The sequence below is a fragment of the Pinus tabuliformis genome, chromosome 6, assembly GCF_031772625.1.
Source record: "Pinus tabuliformis cultivar Carrire ecotype Pingquan chromosome 6, CPIR1, whole genome shotgun sequence".
Taxonomy (NCBI): Eukaryota; Viridiplantae; Streptophyta; class Pinopsida; order Pinales; family Pinaceae; genus Pinus; species Pinus tabuliformis.
The window spans coordinates 571,169,761-571,184,099 of record NC_142292.1 but is presented as its reverse complement, the minus strand read 5'-3'; positions in this window follow the sequence as shown (position 1 = coordinate 571,184,099).

Sequence of the window (14,339 nt, the reverse complement as noted above, 5' to 3'; positions counted from 1 at the left end):
CGTCACCTCCATACATGCTGACGTCATCCTGCCATGTCATCCGCCGTACGAGGTCCGTCATGCTGACGTCATCAGCAATTTTGGCACGAAGGGCAAAAATTGCACTCTGGAGCCCCGGAATCAGTTTCTGAGGTAGTTTTTGATGCGCGATTCGCTGGATAAAATGAGCCAAAATGGGGAATCTTCTCATCGCGCAGCCCCCAGCAAGCCCGAAAGGCGCCGAATGACCCGTTTTTCTTCGCGAAGCATGTAGAAAGGAGAAGAAGACAGTTCTAGAGGAAACAGAGGCCGAACAGCGACCATTAACTTGTGATTAGACCCACAACAAAGGAGAAAAGCAACCCAATTCATTTGTCAGAGAGTATCAGAGGAAATAGAAGCAGCAAAGTGTACCAGTTAAAGTGTTTAATGGAAACCTTCAGTTCCCAAAGCAGGTTAACATTGAATGGCCGCCAACAAAGTCAAATCAGGCGGTGAAAGCCCATCCCAGCTCTCAAATCACAGTTGAAGCATTTAAGGCCACCAAACTACAATGGAGCAGAGACCCATGCACAGTTATTGCAGAGGCAACTGCACCAAGCCACCGAGGACAAGCACATTCACTTCATTTTGATACGGCAGCCCTCAGCGCAGCCAAAGATATTTTCATTTATTTATTTCAGATAGGATTAGGTCAAATTAATTGTTCTCTAGGACCTGTTTAGGTCAAGATGTAATAAACAAATTGTAGAGAGTTTTCCCTATATATACCGCCCTCAGCATTGTTTCAAGGGTTGGTAAATTGGTATTTTTCACTAGAGACTTGCACTGTATACCTGAAGTTGTTTCTGTAATCAAAGATTGCCGAAAGTTCTGAGAAGAGACTGTTTGATGTGTTGTTAATGTTTTTCTGGAGATTGAAGATGGAATTCTTGTGCTGCAACCTGATACAATAAGTGCTTCTTACCTCTGTTTACTGTTTACCATTATCTAAATAGCAGAAAAAAGATTAGCTTAGAATTTGTTTAAATACACTCTATGCTCAATTTCTGTTGTTTCTTTATGTTTTCCTCTGAATGAATTGGTAATGAGTATGAATTCCTTCTGGCTCATATTTACCCCGATTCACCTATGTGTGCCGATTATCTAGGGATTCTTTACTGCCCCTAGGTAGAGCTCTGTTATCTTCCCCTGTTAAGCTGATTGAGGGATTCTTAACTGCCCCTCATTACTTAGCATTCATCCCATCCTTTAAACCTAAACATTGTTTCATTTGCAGCTACCTTGCTCCATTTTCTCTCTTGGGACCAAGAAAACGCACCAGCAGTCCTCCTTTTCGACTCCACGCCCAATGGTTTGAAATTTCAGACTATGCTCTGCCTCTCTACCTGAGAACATCAATTTTTCCATCAAAATCAGAACAAAACCCTTGAACTCAATAACTAGCCTAAGATCCTTTTCAACAAAGCTAAATCTGAAAGAGAGAGCCCTCTCTGATTGCAGGTGGGCTAGAACCTGCAGTCCAAAGTTGGTCTGTGGTTACCTCGGCCGTATCCTTTTCTGGAGCTTAAGGACAACCTGAGTGATAACATAATGGTGACTCCACTGGGGACTTTCCTCAGATAGTTTCACGAAGAAGGTAAGAAAGCTCCGCTGAGACCATAAATCAATCTTTTCAATTGTTGTTTACCTCTTAAAACTACAGATGAAGCCTGAATGTCAGCCAGGAAGCCTTTGAAACTGTTCTTTGCTTTGCATTAACAGGAGTAAATAAATGCTGCTTCAGTCAATCTTCATGCTAGTTTTAAGTTACAAATAGCTGTCCCAAATTTTGATTAGTTCTTTGCTATTTCTAAAAACATTCCCAGAAAAATACCAAAAAACAAATTCGGAAGCTAGCTCCCAAAAGCAAAACTCGACATACAAGGTCAAATCCAGACCCTAATCCCCCAGCTGTTTTTGAAAATCCGAACCTAATCCCGAAGATCCTTAGGAAGCAAGAAAGACAAGAAGATTTCGCTGATAAAACTCCTGAAACAGCTTACCCAAGCTGTGTTCCAACTCCTGTCAAAGTTTTATTCCGTTCAACTCCTGCTTCCCCTGGTTCATCATCCACATCTCATAGCACTCCTTCCACACCTCCATTCACTGCACATACTACAACTACCACTACTGTTGTTCCTGTTATCCCAGTTATCCCTGTCATCCCAGTTGTTCCATTTGTCCCCGTTGTTCCACTTATCCCTGCCAATATGGCCAATAGATATGCACCCCTGCAATTACCTGCTAATGTTGGGGCTTTACCTCAAGATTACCAATCGAAAATCACGTATTTTGATTCCACTGGTCCTTTCACAGCCATTCAGCATACCAAAAAGATGCAAGACTATTTTGAAAACTATGAAATAGATGATGATAGTGTGAGAATGAGAATTTTTGTTCAAAGTCTAACAGGTGATGTAAGAACTTGGTTCAGATCACTTGCCACAAATTCCATAACCACCCTAGATGAGCTTTACCAATCCTTTACCAACAGATGGGAGAAAAAGAAAGACCCCTTGCACATACTAGCTGAATACAATACAATTAAAAGAGGCCCTCAAGAAACTGTTTTGGAGTACTGTGCAAGATTCAATGATGTCTATAATGCAATTCCACAGAATCTGAGGCCTCCCCCTGACCTTGCCTTGTACAAATTTCCGGATGGTTTTGACCCGGATATGGCATACCAGTTAAAAGAAAGAGCTCCTCAGACCCTTGTAGACATGCAAAATGTTGTTGTCAGCGTTGAGGCCAACTTAATTGCCAAAAGAAACAGAGCTAGGATGGAAAGAAGAACCACCTTTAAGGAAGAACCCTCAGCCTTTGACCAGAAGCTTGATGCTATTATCAATGACCTGCAAAGATTGGGAGAAAGAGTAGAAAACGTTGAAAGAAAAGCTTCATGGGAAGGACAACAGTCCAATACCATGAGGAACCCAAATTTCAGGAAAACGCAGAACACAAATGCTGGTAGGTCTAGCCAAGACCATGACATAAGACATCCTTTTCAAGATAACTATGTTGAAGGATCCACTTCTAGTCAACCCACAGAAGACACTCACATGAATTTGATGGATCTAAATGGTGAGCATCAGACTTTCCTGAGCCAACAAGACCAAAATGAACTTGATTACAATCAGTTTCAGACTAAGTCTGGTGAGTCTTTTGATTTTAAACAAGGATATGATACTGCTGTGTATGAAGTACATAAACAATATAAGCTGAGAACTAGGACCATTGACATCTCTGAACCTGGTAAAACAAAGGAAGGCAAACAGCCCAACAAGATTAAAAACAAAGCTGTCATGACAGAACCAGCTGATACAACTGTCCCAAACCCGCAACAAGTGACTGTAGAAGACATAACAGACACGCAGCCTTCTGTTGAGCAGCCTCTATCACCTCCTTCCTCAAAATAAAATTCGAACAGCGTTCCAAAAAGCCCTCCTGAAACTGTAAAACCGCAAGTAATCAATCCCCACAATGCTGATAAACAAGAGCGAATCGCTGATAATTCAAATGAAACAGAAAAAACTACCATTATCAACACCAAGACTCCATTGGAAAAACCATTTAATTTAGAGGCAGAAATAGGTAAATTGAAAATACATGTTCCTCTTTCAGAACTCGCCAAACACGATGTATATAGGCAACAAATTCAAAGGTCGCTGCAGATTCCAAAAAACAAAGACGATGTAAATGTTTTGGATGATTCTCTTGAACTGCTATTCGGTCTAGAAGTCAATGGAAAATGAACACATGGACCTATTCCACCCTTTTATTTCAGTTTGCATATACATGACAAAGTTTTGCACAATGCTATGTTTGACTCAGGAGCCTCACTCAACCTTATGCCCAAGGCAGTCATGGATAAACTGAACCTCGATATCACAAGACCTTACAAAGATTTATACTCATTTGACTCAAGTCAAGTCAAATGTTTAGGCCTCATCAAAGACTTGTGTGTCTCCTTAGTCCAATATCCCAACAAGACCATCCTCATGGATGTGGTGGTGGCTGACATCCCACCGAAGTACGGTATGCTCCTATCAAGATCATAGGGAGCAAAGCAGCAAGGATCCCTTCAACTGGACCTCTCCTATGCCACCATTTCTGTCTTTGGGCAACCAAAGGGACTATACAAAGAAACGCTGATGAAATATGTGGTGAGTAGTGAGAGCAAGCCTGAAAATTTTCCCATTTACTCAATACATTCTGACATGGATTCCTTTATTTTGTTTAATGATGACACAAATTCTCCAACTAAGGATGAGCCTTTGGATCTAGAACAACAAACGCACATTAATGAAGAATCAGTTGCACAGACTGATAAGACTGTCACAACGGTTAATGCAACCAGCATGCTAGAAGAACTTCCCCAAACAGAAACTTTAAATCTGCCCAATCCTATAATGACTCAAACTCTTAGTGCTAACCGTGAGCAAGAAATCACATGGTATTTAGAGTTTGATGGCTCTGTCAACAAGTTAGGGGCAGGGGCAGGTGTCTGGATTTACAACACACATAATAATCATGCGCAAGGCCATGCCTACAGACTAAATTTCAAATGTACCAACAACATGGCAGAGTATGAGGCTCTGCTGCTAGGCCTTAAACTCCTCAAAGCTCTAGGAGCTACAAAGATGTCTATTTTAGGTGACTCTGATTTAATCATACAACAGATGAAAGGTAATTTTGTTACAAATGATAATAGAATGAGAGCCTATAGGACTGCTGCCACTAATATACTCAATGCACTCACTGAATTCAAGCTTGACAAGATTTCAAGAAATCACAACATTCACGCTCACAGCCTAGCCACGTTTGCAAGTACATGTAAGCTTCCCTTTGACCCAAACGATCACTTCACAGCGGAAATAAAACATAGGCCCACTGTCCCAAATAACATTAAAGATTGACAAGTGTTCGAACATGATGCCCAGATTAATAATTTCCTTATGCTTGAGCATGAATTTTCAAATATTAACATTGACTTGGATGCTATGAACAACTCCCAACAGCAAGCAACTGAAAATCAGCAGGCTGTAATAACTGCAACAGCCAAACAAATCCTAAACCCGACTGTTTTCGACAAAACAAACATAAAACAGCTGAAACAAATGCACTTGGAAGAAATAGACAAAACAGAGGCAGAGATCATTGACTTAAAGGATAATTTTCTACCTGCTGGCCTGACCCCACTAGAAGACATGTTTGACGCTAATGATGTGCCCAGAAAGCAAAAATTGCAGCCAATAAACACTGATATAGAAGAACGCAACATTGGGACGGCAGACAACCTAAAAATGATCAAACTGTCCAAAAATCTGCCACCAGATCAAAAGCCCAAGTACATTGATTTGTTCAAAGAGTTCCAAGATGTATTTTCTTGGAGTTATGAGGATTTGAAATCCTATGACACCTCGGTGATCCAACACACCATTCCCTTAAAACCAAACCAGAAACCCTTCAAACAGAAACTTAGAAGAATTAACCCTATGCTTCTTCCCCCGATTGAGAAGGAAGTAAAGAGGATGTTTGAAGCAGGCATAATAGCACCCATCAGATTTTTTGAGTGGGTGTCCAATCTTGTTCCTACAAGAAAAAAGACAGGTGAAATCAGACTTTGTGTAGATCTCAGAAATTTAAATCAAGTCTCCTTAAAAGACCACTATCCTTTGCCCAAAATGGATCACATCCTACAAAGAGTAGTGGGGTCATCTAGAATCTCTTTGCTAGATGGTTTTTCAGGTTTCAACCAAATACTTGTTCACCCGGATGACCAAGACAAGACGGCCTTTACCACACCGTGGGGAACATTTAAGTATGTAAAGATGCCATTCGGTCTTAAAAATGCTGGTGCTACCTTTCAACGAGCAATGGATATTGCTTTTGCCAAGGAAATACATGATTTCCTAGTTGTCTACCTGGATGACTTAACCCCATTTTCCAAATCTGATGAAGAACACCTCAAGCATCTTAGGCAAATTTTCATGACATGTAGGAAATATGGCATTTCCTTGAATCCCAAGAAGTCCCTATTTGGCCTAGAAGAAGGCAAGTTACTTGGCCACATTATATCAAAAGATGGGATTAGAATTGATCCTGAAAGAATCCAAGCCATCCTCCAGATTCCATTTCCAAGAAACATTAAAGAGCTACAAGCATTCCTTGGGAAAATCAACTTCCTAAGAAGATTTATTCCAAATCTAGCTGAACTAATACGACTGTTAAGCAACATGTTAAAGAAGGATGCCAAGGTAAGATGGTCCCTGGAAACCAAGCAAGCATTTGAAAGCATCAAAACTGCATTAACCCAAACCCATGTCCTCACTAGCCCACAGTTTGATAGAGATTTTATCATATTTTCCTTTGCATCTGATCACACAATAGTCGTTGTCCTGCTGCAAAAGGATGAACAGGGAGCTGAAAAGCCAATCGCCTTTTTCATTCGAGCCTTAAGAGACACCCCTTTGAAGTACCCAATAATGGAAAAGCAGGCCTACGCACTTGTTAAGGCCATCAAGGATTTTAGAGTGTACATACTGTATTCACACGTGATTGCCTATGTTCCACACGCTGCTGTAAAAGACATATTGACACAAGAAGGATTAGAAGGCAAAAGAGGCAAGTGGATTGCAAGCATCCTTGAGTATGACATAGAAATAAAACCAACCAAGCTGATAAAGGGACAAGGTTTAGCTAAACTGATGTCTGAAACAAACTTTCAAGCCTTAGACATTAACCAGCTGGACAATGAACAGGAGCTGGCGACTCCACAGATCAGTGAAATATTTCTGCAATGCCCCTGGTACACTGATATATGCTTTGTATTGTTAAACCTGTGTGCTCCCCCAGGATTGTCCAGGACCAAGAAAAGATTCTTGAAAATGAAGGCTTTAAAGTTTTTTGTTATAGATGGTGCATTATTTTGGAGAAATCATGAAGGTATATTGCTTAATTGTTTAACCATGAATGAAACTAACAATGTCATGAAAGAATTCCATGCAGGTGACTGTGGAGGACATCTATATTGGAAGTCCAATGCTGATAAAATTTTAAGCGCTAGTTTCTATTGGCCCACTCTTTTTGCAGATGTAAAGAAGTTTGCCATGTCATGTCACAAATGCCAAATTTTTGAGGGCAAGAGAAAGTTGTTACCCCTGCCCCTTAAACTCATCTCAACCGAACAACCTTTTCAACAATGGGGTCTTGACTTCATTGGAGAAATCCATCCCTCTTCCTCAGGCCAACACAAATGGATCCTAACAACCACCGACTATTTCACTAAGTGGGTTGAAGCCATTCCCTGTAGACAAGCCAATGACACTATCATTATCCAATTCCTTGAGTGCAATAAATATCCTTTCTAGATTTGGCGGCCCTGAGAAAATCATCACTGACAATGTCATTGCCTTTAAGTCCAAAAAGATGATCAATTTCTGCCATAAGTTTCATATCACCCTGGGCCACTCTACAGCCTATTACCCTCAAGGTAATGGCCTGGCAGAATCTTCAAACAAAAGTCTCATCAACATCATATAGAAGGTGTTAGAAGAAAACAAGAAGAACTGGCACAAAAAACTGATAAATGCCCTATGGGCAGACAGAATTTCAAGCAAAAGATCAATTGGGATGAACCCTTATGAGCTGGTATACGGCATGGAGGCCAGATTTCCTTCATCCCTGGGCATTCCTACTATCAAGCTGTTACAGGAGATTCAGGCTAAACCAAATGACATTCAAAGAAGAATCAATCAGACCATTCATCTCCAGCAAACCAGAGAACAAGTTTATGACAGAGCTCAAATTTTGCAAGAAAAGCTCAAAAAGATGTTTGATAAGAGAGTTAAAGGCTGAGGATTTTAGTATTGCTGACAAAGTTCTAAGGTGGGATTCAAGAAGAGAAGACAAGGGCAAACATGCTAAGTTTGATCTTTTATGGAAAGGGCCATTTGTTGTCTCTGCTGTTCAGGGAAATAACACATACTTTCTCAGGTCTATAGAGGACAGCACTGTTGAAGAAGGCCCTGTTAATGGCCGTATGCTGAAACATTACCATGACCCCTTTTAAGGGACATAATGCAGCTTTGTATATATCTTTGTACAGTAATATTTGTATATATTAGCATTCTGTTTTTATTTTGTGTAAGCAGGCCGATTATTTAAGGAACAGCAGTAAATTTTATGAAGACACAGCCAATGCGAGTATTCCAGTTTTAAAGGCTCTGTCTCTACACCAATTTCAACAAAACAGCAAGAGGAGAACTGTCGCATTACAAGCAATTCATGGTAGAAAAGAAATATTTGCAATCAAAGACATGTTCCAGCAGCATTGTACATAGTTATCAAGCACGCAGAAGAAAGCAGGCGATGCTATACAGTTCACAGTAACTCAGTTGAGGAGAGAATGTTTCAGATTTCAAAGTTTCACATTTTTAGCAGCCAGAACAAAGAAGTGTTTCCAGTCTACAGCAACAAATAGAAGAATCAAGGCAGTTTGACCTGCTGTTCTTGGCTTTTCACAAGGAGAAGCCATCCCCAAGTGGAGCCACTGTTAGCCTCCTGTTGCAACAGGGTTTCATCTTTCATGATTGACAATTTTACATGCCAAATATGTCATACTTTGCAGGCTGCAATGTTCCATATTTCCACAAGATGCCATGAACTGTGCTAGTCCAAATGGCACTGTTGTATTCCAATTTTGATGAGTTGTTCCAGTTTTGAAAAGTTTTCATTTAAGGGAGGTCCAAACAGTCTAATCTTGGTCTCCCTAGGTTTCAATTTCCTGTTTAGAATATAGAGAATGTATCTATCCAAACAGTTTAATCTTGGCAGATTTGTAGATAGGTAGAGAATCAAAGGGACCCAACTGCTTAATCTGGGCCCTTGGCAGAAATAAGTGTAGATTTAGATAGGAAAGCATTCAAAAGAAAAATTGTAAATCAGGGTTTGCAAGTCTAAGTGCACCCACCCAAAAAGAAGAAAAAATGTTAGGAAGGTAGGCTGGGTAGGTAGCTATGAGGTTGCAGAATGATGATTCATGATCAATCTTGCGTTTTAAAGTCTTATTTCTTTTCAGATCACAGTTATCAGGCAGTTTTTCATCTGGAGGAGCTCGAGCTAGACATAACTAACTTCCCCTTCTTCTCATTTCCCAAGTCATTTACTAACTTCCCCAAAGAGGTCAAGATCTGCTTGATTCCTCTTAGTTCCATCATTCTCCATATCAGCTGCCTTGGTGAAGATCTGCTTCGCTCAAGGATTTCATTTTTTTACAAGTTCTTTTCCCCAAAATTAGCCTAAGGACCCTTAACTTAGCGCTTTCTGGTCATCTCCATATTAACTACTGACTGTATTATCTAAATCCCTAATCTGTATCCCCTTCCCCTACTAAAACTATGTATATAAATCCCAAAAATATTAAATATCCCCTCCCTGGCACTATAGCCATGTTTCCCCTAAAGTCCAGGAAAAGGCAGTCCATCTGGGGCTGTTTTTAGCCCATCCGAGTCTTAAAGGAATTAGTCTTGCATCTAGTCAGGCTAATAACCGTTATTTCCTAGTCCTAACCCTCAAAAATCCTCTTTCCCGCCCCTAACCTAAAGTTTTGGGCACAAATCATTAAACCCCCGCTCATAAACCCTAAAAAAAACACGTTTTACCCCTTATGCCAAAGTCCCGAGTGCAAATATATTAACCTGCCCGTTTATAACCCACGTAAACCATAGTTTTGACCCCCCTCCGCCGCGCTTTATTAAATTTGGAATATTTCATGTATATTCCCGCCCCTTATCTCTCCGCCGCCTAACCTTCGCCGCCGACCGTCCGATCACCTGCCCCACAGATCAACGGTGGGCGGGCTTTCCCCTCTCCCAAGCCACCTGAAGGTTAGCGTCCGGGAGATGGGCGGTATTCCTGCCGTACTCCCACCACGCGTCGCCTTCTGGGCTGTGGCGGAGCCCCCTCTGACAAAACCACCCATGCCCAAAGGTGGTGCGCCCAGAAACCATTTACCGCCCTCCTCCATCCTACGTCAGCACCACGTCGACGCTGACGTCATCTGCCTGCGTGGCCTCCTACCACTGTACCGCCGAGTCACCCTGCCACGTGTCCTGCCACATCATCAAACCCGCCGTACTGCCACGTCACCTCTGTACATGCTGACGTCATCCTGCCACATCATCCGCCGTACGAGGTCTGTCATGCTGACGTCATCAGCAATTTTGGCACGAAGGGCGAAAATCGCACTCTGGAGCCCCGGAATCAGTTTCTGAGGCAGTTTTTGATGCGCGATTCGCTGGATAAAATGAGCCAAAATGAGGAATCTTCTCATCGCGCAGCCCCCAGCAAGCCCGAAAGGCGCCGAATGACCCGTTTTTCTTCGCGAAGCATGCAGAAAGGAGCAGAAGACAGTTCTAGAGGAAACAGAGGCTGAACAGCGACCATTAACTTGTGATTAGACCCACAGCAAAGGAGAAAAGCAACCCAATTCATTTGTCAGAGAGTATCAGAGGAAAGAGAAGCAGCAAAGTGTACCAGTTAAATTGTTTAATGGAAACCTTCAGTTCCCAAAGCAGGTTAACATTGAATGGCCGCCAACAAAGTCAAATCAGGTGGTGAAAGCCCATCCCAGCTCTCAAATCACAGTTGAAGCATTTAAGGCCACCAAACTACAATGGAGCAGAGACCCATGCACAGTTATTGCAGAGGCAACTGCACCAAGCCACCGAGGACAAGCACATTCACTTCATTTTGATATGGCAGCCCTCAGCGCAGCCAAAGATATTTTCATGCATTTATTTCAAATAGGATTAGGTCAAATTAATTGTTCTCTAGGACCTGTTTAGGTCAAGATGTAATAAACAAATTGTAGAGAGTTTTCCCTATATATACCGCCCTCAGCATTGTTTCAAGGGTTGGTAAATTGGTATTTTTCACTAGAGACTCGCACTGTATACCTGAAGTTGTTTCTGTAATCAAAGATTGTCGAAAGTTCTGAGAAGAGACTGTTTGATGTGTTGTTAATGTTTTTCTGGAGACTGAAGATGGAATTCTTGTGCTGCAACCTGATACAATAAGTGCTTCTTACCTCTGTTTACTGTTTACCATTATCTAAATAGCAGAAAGAAAGATTAGCTTAGAATTTGTTTAAATACACTCTATGCTCAATTTCTGTTGTTTCTTTATGTTTTGCTTTGAATGAATTGGTAATGAGTATGAATTCCTTCTGGCTCATATTTACCCCGATTCACCTGTGTGTTTCGATTATCTATGGATTCTTTATTGCCCCTAGGTAGAGCTTTGTTATCTTCCCCTGTTAAGCTGACTGAGGGATTCTTAACTGCCCCTCATTACTTAGCATTCATCCCATCCTTTAAACCTGAAACATTGTTTCATTTGCAGCTACCTTGCTCCATTTTCTCTCTTGGGACCAAGAAAACGCACCAGCAGTCCTCCTTTTCGACTCCATGCCCAATGGTTTGAAATTTCAGACTATGCTCTGCCTCTCTACCTGAGAACATCAATTTTCCCACCAAAATCAGAACAAAAACCCCTGAACTCAATAACTAGCCTAAGATCCTTTTCAACAAAGCTAAATCTGAAAGAGAGAGCCCTCTCTGATTGCAGGTGGGCTAGAACCTGCAGTCCAAAGTTGGTCTGTGGTTACCTCGGCCGTATCCTTTTCTGGAGCTTAAGGACAACCTGAGTGATAACACTGCCTCTTTCAAATGGAAATTCCATCAGATGGATGTTAAATCCGCCTTCTTGCATGGGGACTTGCATGAAGAAATCTATATGGAACAACCTATTGGCTTTATACAAACAGACTCCAGCCTTGTATGTCGGCTTAAGAAATCCCTTTATGGTCTCAAGCAAGCTCCTCGAGCTTGGTATGCCAAAATGGATAACTTTCTTTTAGAAAATGGCTTTTCTAGGTGTCACTCTGACAATACTGTCTACACCAAGAAAGTGGGCAAGTCTCTTATCATTCTTGTTATTTATGTTGATGATCTTATCCTGACTGGTAGTGATCCCAACCTTATAAACCATGTGAAGACTAACCTTAAAAGGAAGTTTGAAATGACAGACTTAGGACACTTACATTATTTTCTTGGTCTTCAAGTCTTGCAATCCAAGGAAGGTATTTCCCTTTCCCAATCCAAGTATGCCTATGATATTCTACGCCATTTTCACATGGAAGACTGTAAGCCAGCCCCTTCTCCCTTTCAGTCTGGAGTCAAACTTTCAGCCACTTGTACTTATCCTGAAGTTGATGCTACCTTATACCGTCAACTTGTAGGAAAACTTTTGTATCTAACCCATACTCATCCTGACCTTTCCTGATTCCACTTGGGCTGGTTGGTTTCACTGATTCCGATTGGGCTGGTGACCCTGATGATCGGAAGTCTACTACAGGTTATGTGTTCACTCTTGGTTCAGGACCTATTACATGGGCTTGCAAGAAACAAGGTGCCATTTCTATTTCTTCAGCAGAAGCAGAGTATCGTGGTGCCATAGAAGCTAGTAAGGAAGCCTTGTGGCTTTTTCAGATCGTGTCAGAGTTTGGCTTTCAGCAGCAACATCCGACTACACTTTGGTGTGATAATCAAAGTGCCATTCAACTATGCAAAGATCCAGTCCAACATCAGCGCAACAAACACATTGAACTGCACATGCACTTCATCAGAAAGCTCATCCACGACCATGTTCTTGAAGTGCAATATTGTTCAACAGATGATCAAGTTGCAGACATCTTTACAAAGGCTCTCACAGAGGCGAAGTTCACTAAACTTCGATTTATGGTTGGAGTTCAGGAAGTTGTCACTAAGGGGGGATAGGATCTAGTGCCTCCTTCCTTCTCCTATTGTGTCATATTTGTAAATCCTTCAATCCTATCCCAAGTTGTTCTTAAGGGGGGATGTCAGGATATTCCGACACATAGGAAATAGTTAACTATAACTTGGTCTAGTATAGAGTTAGGTAAAGTGTGTTTCTTTACTATGTACATTTTGTAACTTACAATCCGACGGTCACGATATGTAGTGATTCGACAGTTCATTCTCTACTTGGTATTACCGACACTTGATCCGTGGCTTAACACGCGATTGGTCCATGATATCTATTTAAAGAGCATGGAGGGTCATTTGTAGGTTAACTGTTCATGAGAGAAGCTTATGTAAAATTTCATTCTTTTATTAATAAATTGTCTGAAGTGGCTGTGTTGGCTCAGGCCGTGGACTGTTTCCCTCTTTGAGGGTTTTAACCACGTCAAAATACTGGTGTATTGATCTGTGATCTGTGTGTGAGCGGTGTCCTTTGGTGTTTTGTCTGAGGAACTTACCTTGTAAATTCCTACAATTTCAAACTCTGTTTTTTGGACTTTTTCACCTTTTTAGCTTTATGATGAACTAAATGACCTGAGCTTTGCTTATTTTTGCAGGTGTTGGAGCTTTTGGGCTAAGGAAAGAAACCAGGGTGCAGATAAAGGACTTTACAATGAGGAAAACAAAATTTTCGTGATTTTTTACAATGGAAGCTAAATACTCTGTTTTTTACTCAAAACAGAGTTTTGAGGAAAAACACATTTTCGAACACTCGGTGATGAAATTTATTGATGTTGCCACCTCCTCATGGCCTGCTGGTAATTATTGGACAATTTGACACATTTTTTGATGAAACCCTAATGAAACCCTAGACCTAATTGACCATGAAATCCTAAAGACAACTTTTACAATTTTCGAAATAAAAGGAAGAATGTATATGTTTTTTATGAGAAAATATGTGCCAGCAGGTAGATAACATGAGGGAAACTGGAGGAATGCCACTACCATCAGATGATCTATGCGCCTAATGGAATGCAAATGACTGGGCGAGACACCTAATGTGAAATGCAACAAGAGGATTTGATCTCTGACGGAGGGATGACAATACCGACTCTAACATAGATACAACTTTGTATCTTCGTAGATCAGTAGACTAGAGGACACTTGCTCAACTGATGCTCCACCTGCATCTCCATCAGTGTCTTGATATCGTGTTCTCTTGGAAACCATTGAGACAGATGAACACTTGAAATATCTGGAGACAAGCAACATGCATGGAAAGAAATCTATCAAAACAAAGCAACTTCGGGGAATGACACAACACATACTGATCTGGATTTATACAGGAACGCAACAAATTACAGATATAACCATACACACAGAGATGCAACATAAATAATACTTCATTTCATTACTGTAAAATACTGAAAAATGCTTACAAACAGAAATGGAAATAAACTAGCTAGGGCGATGGTAGCTTATCTCTGAGAA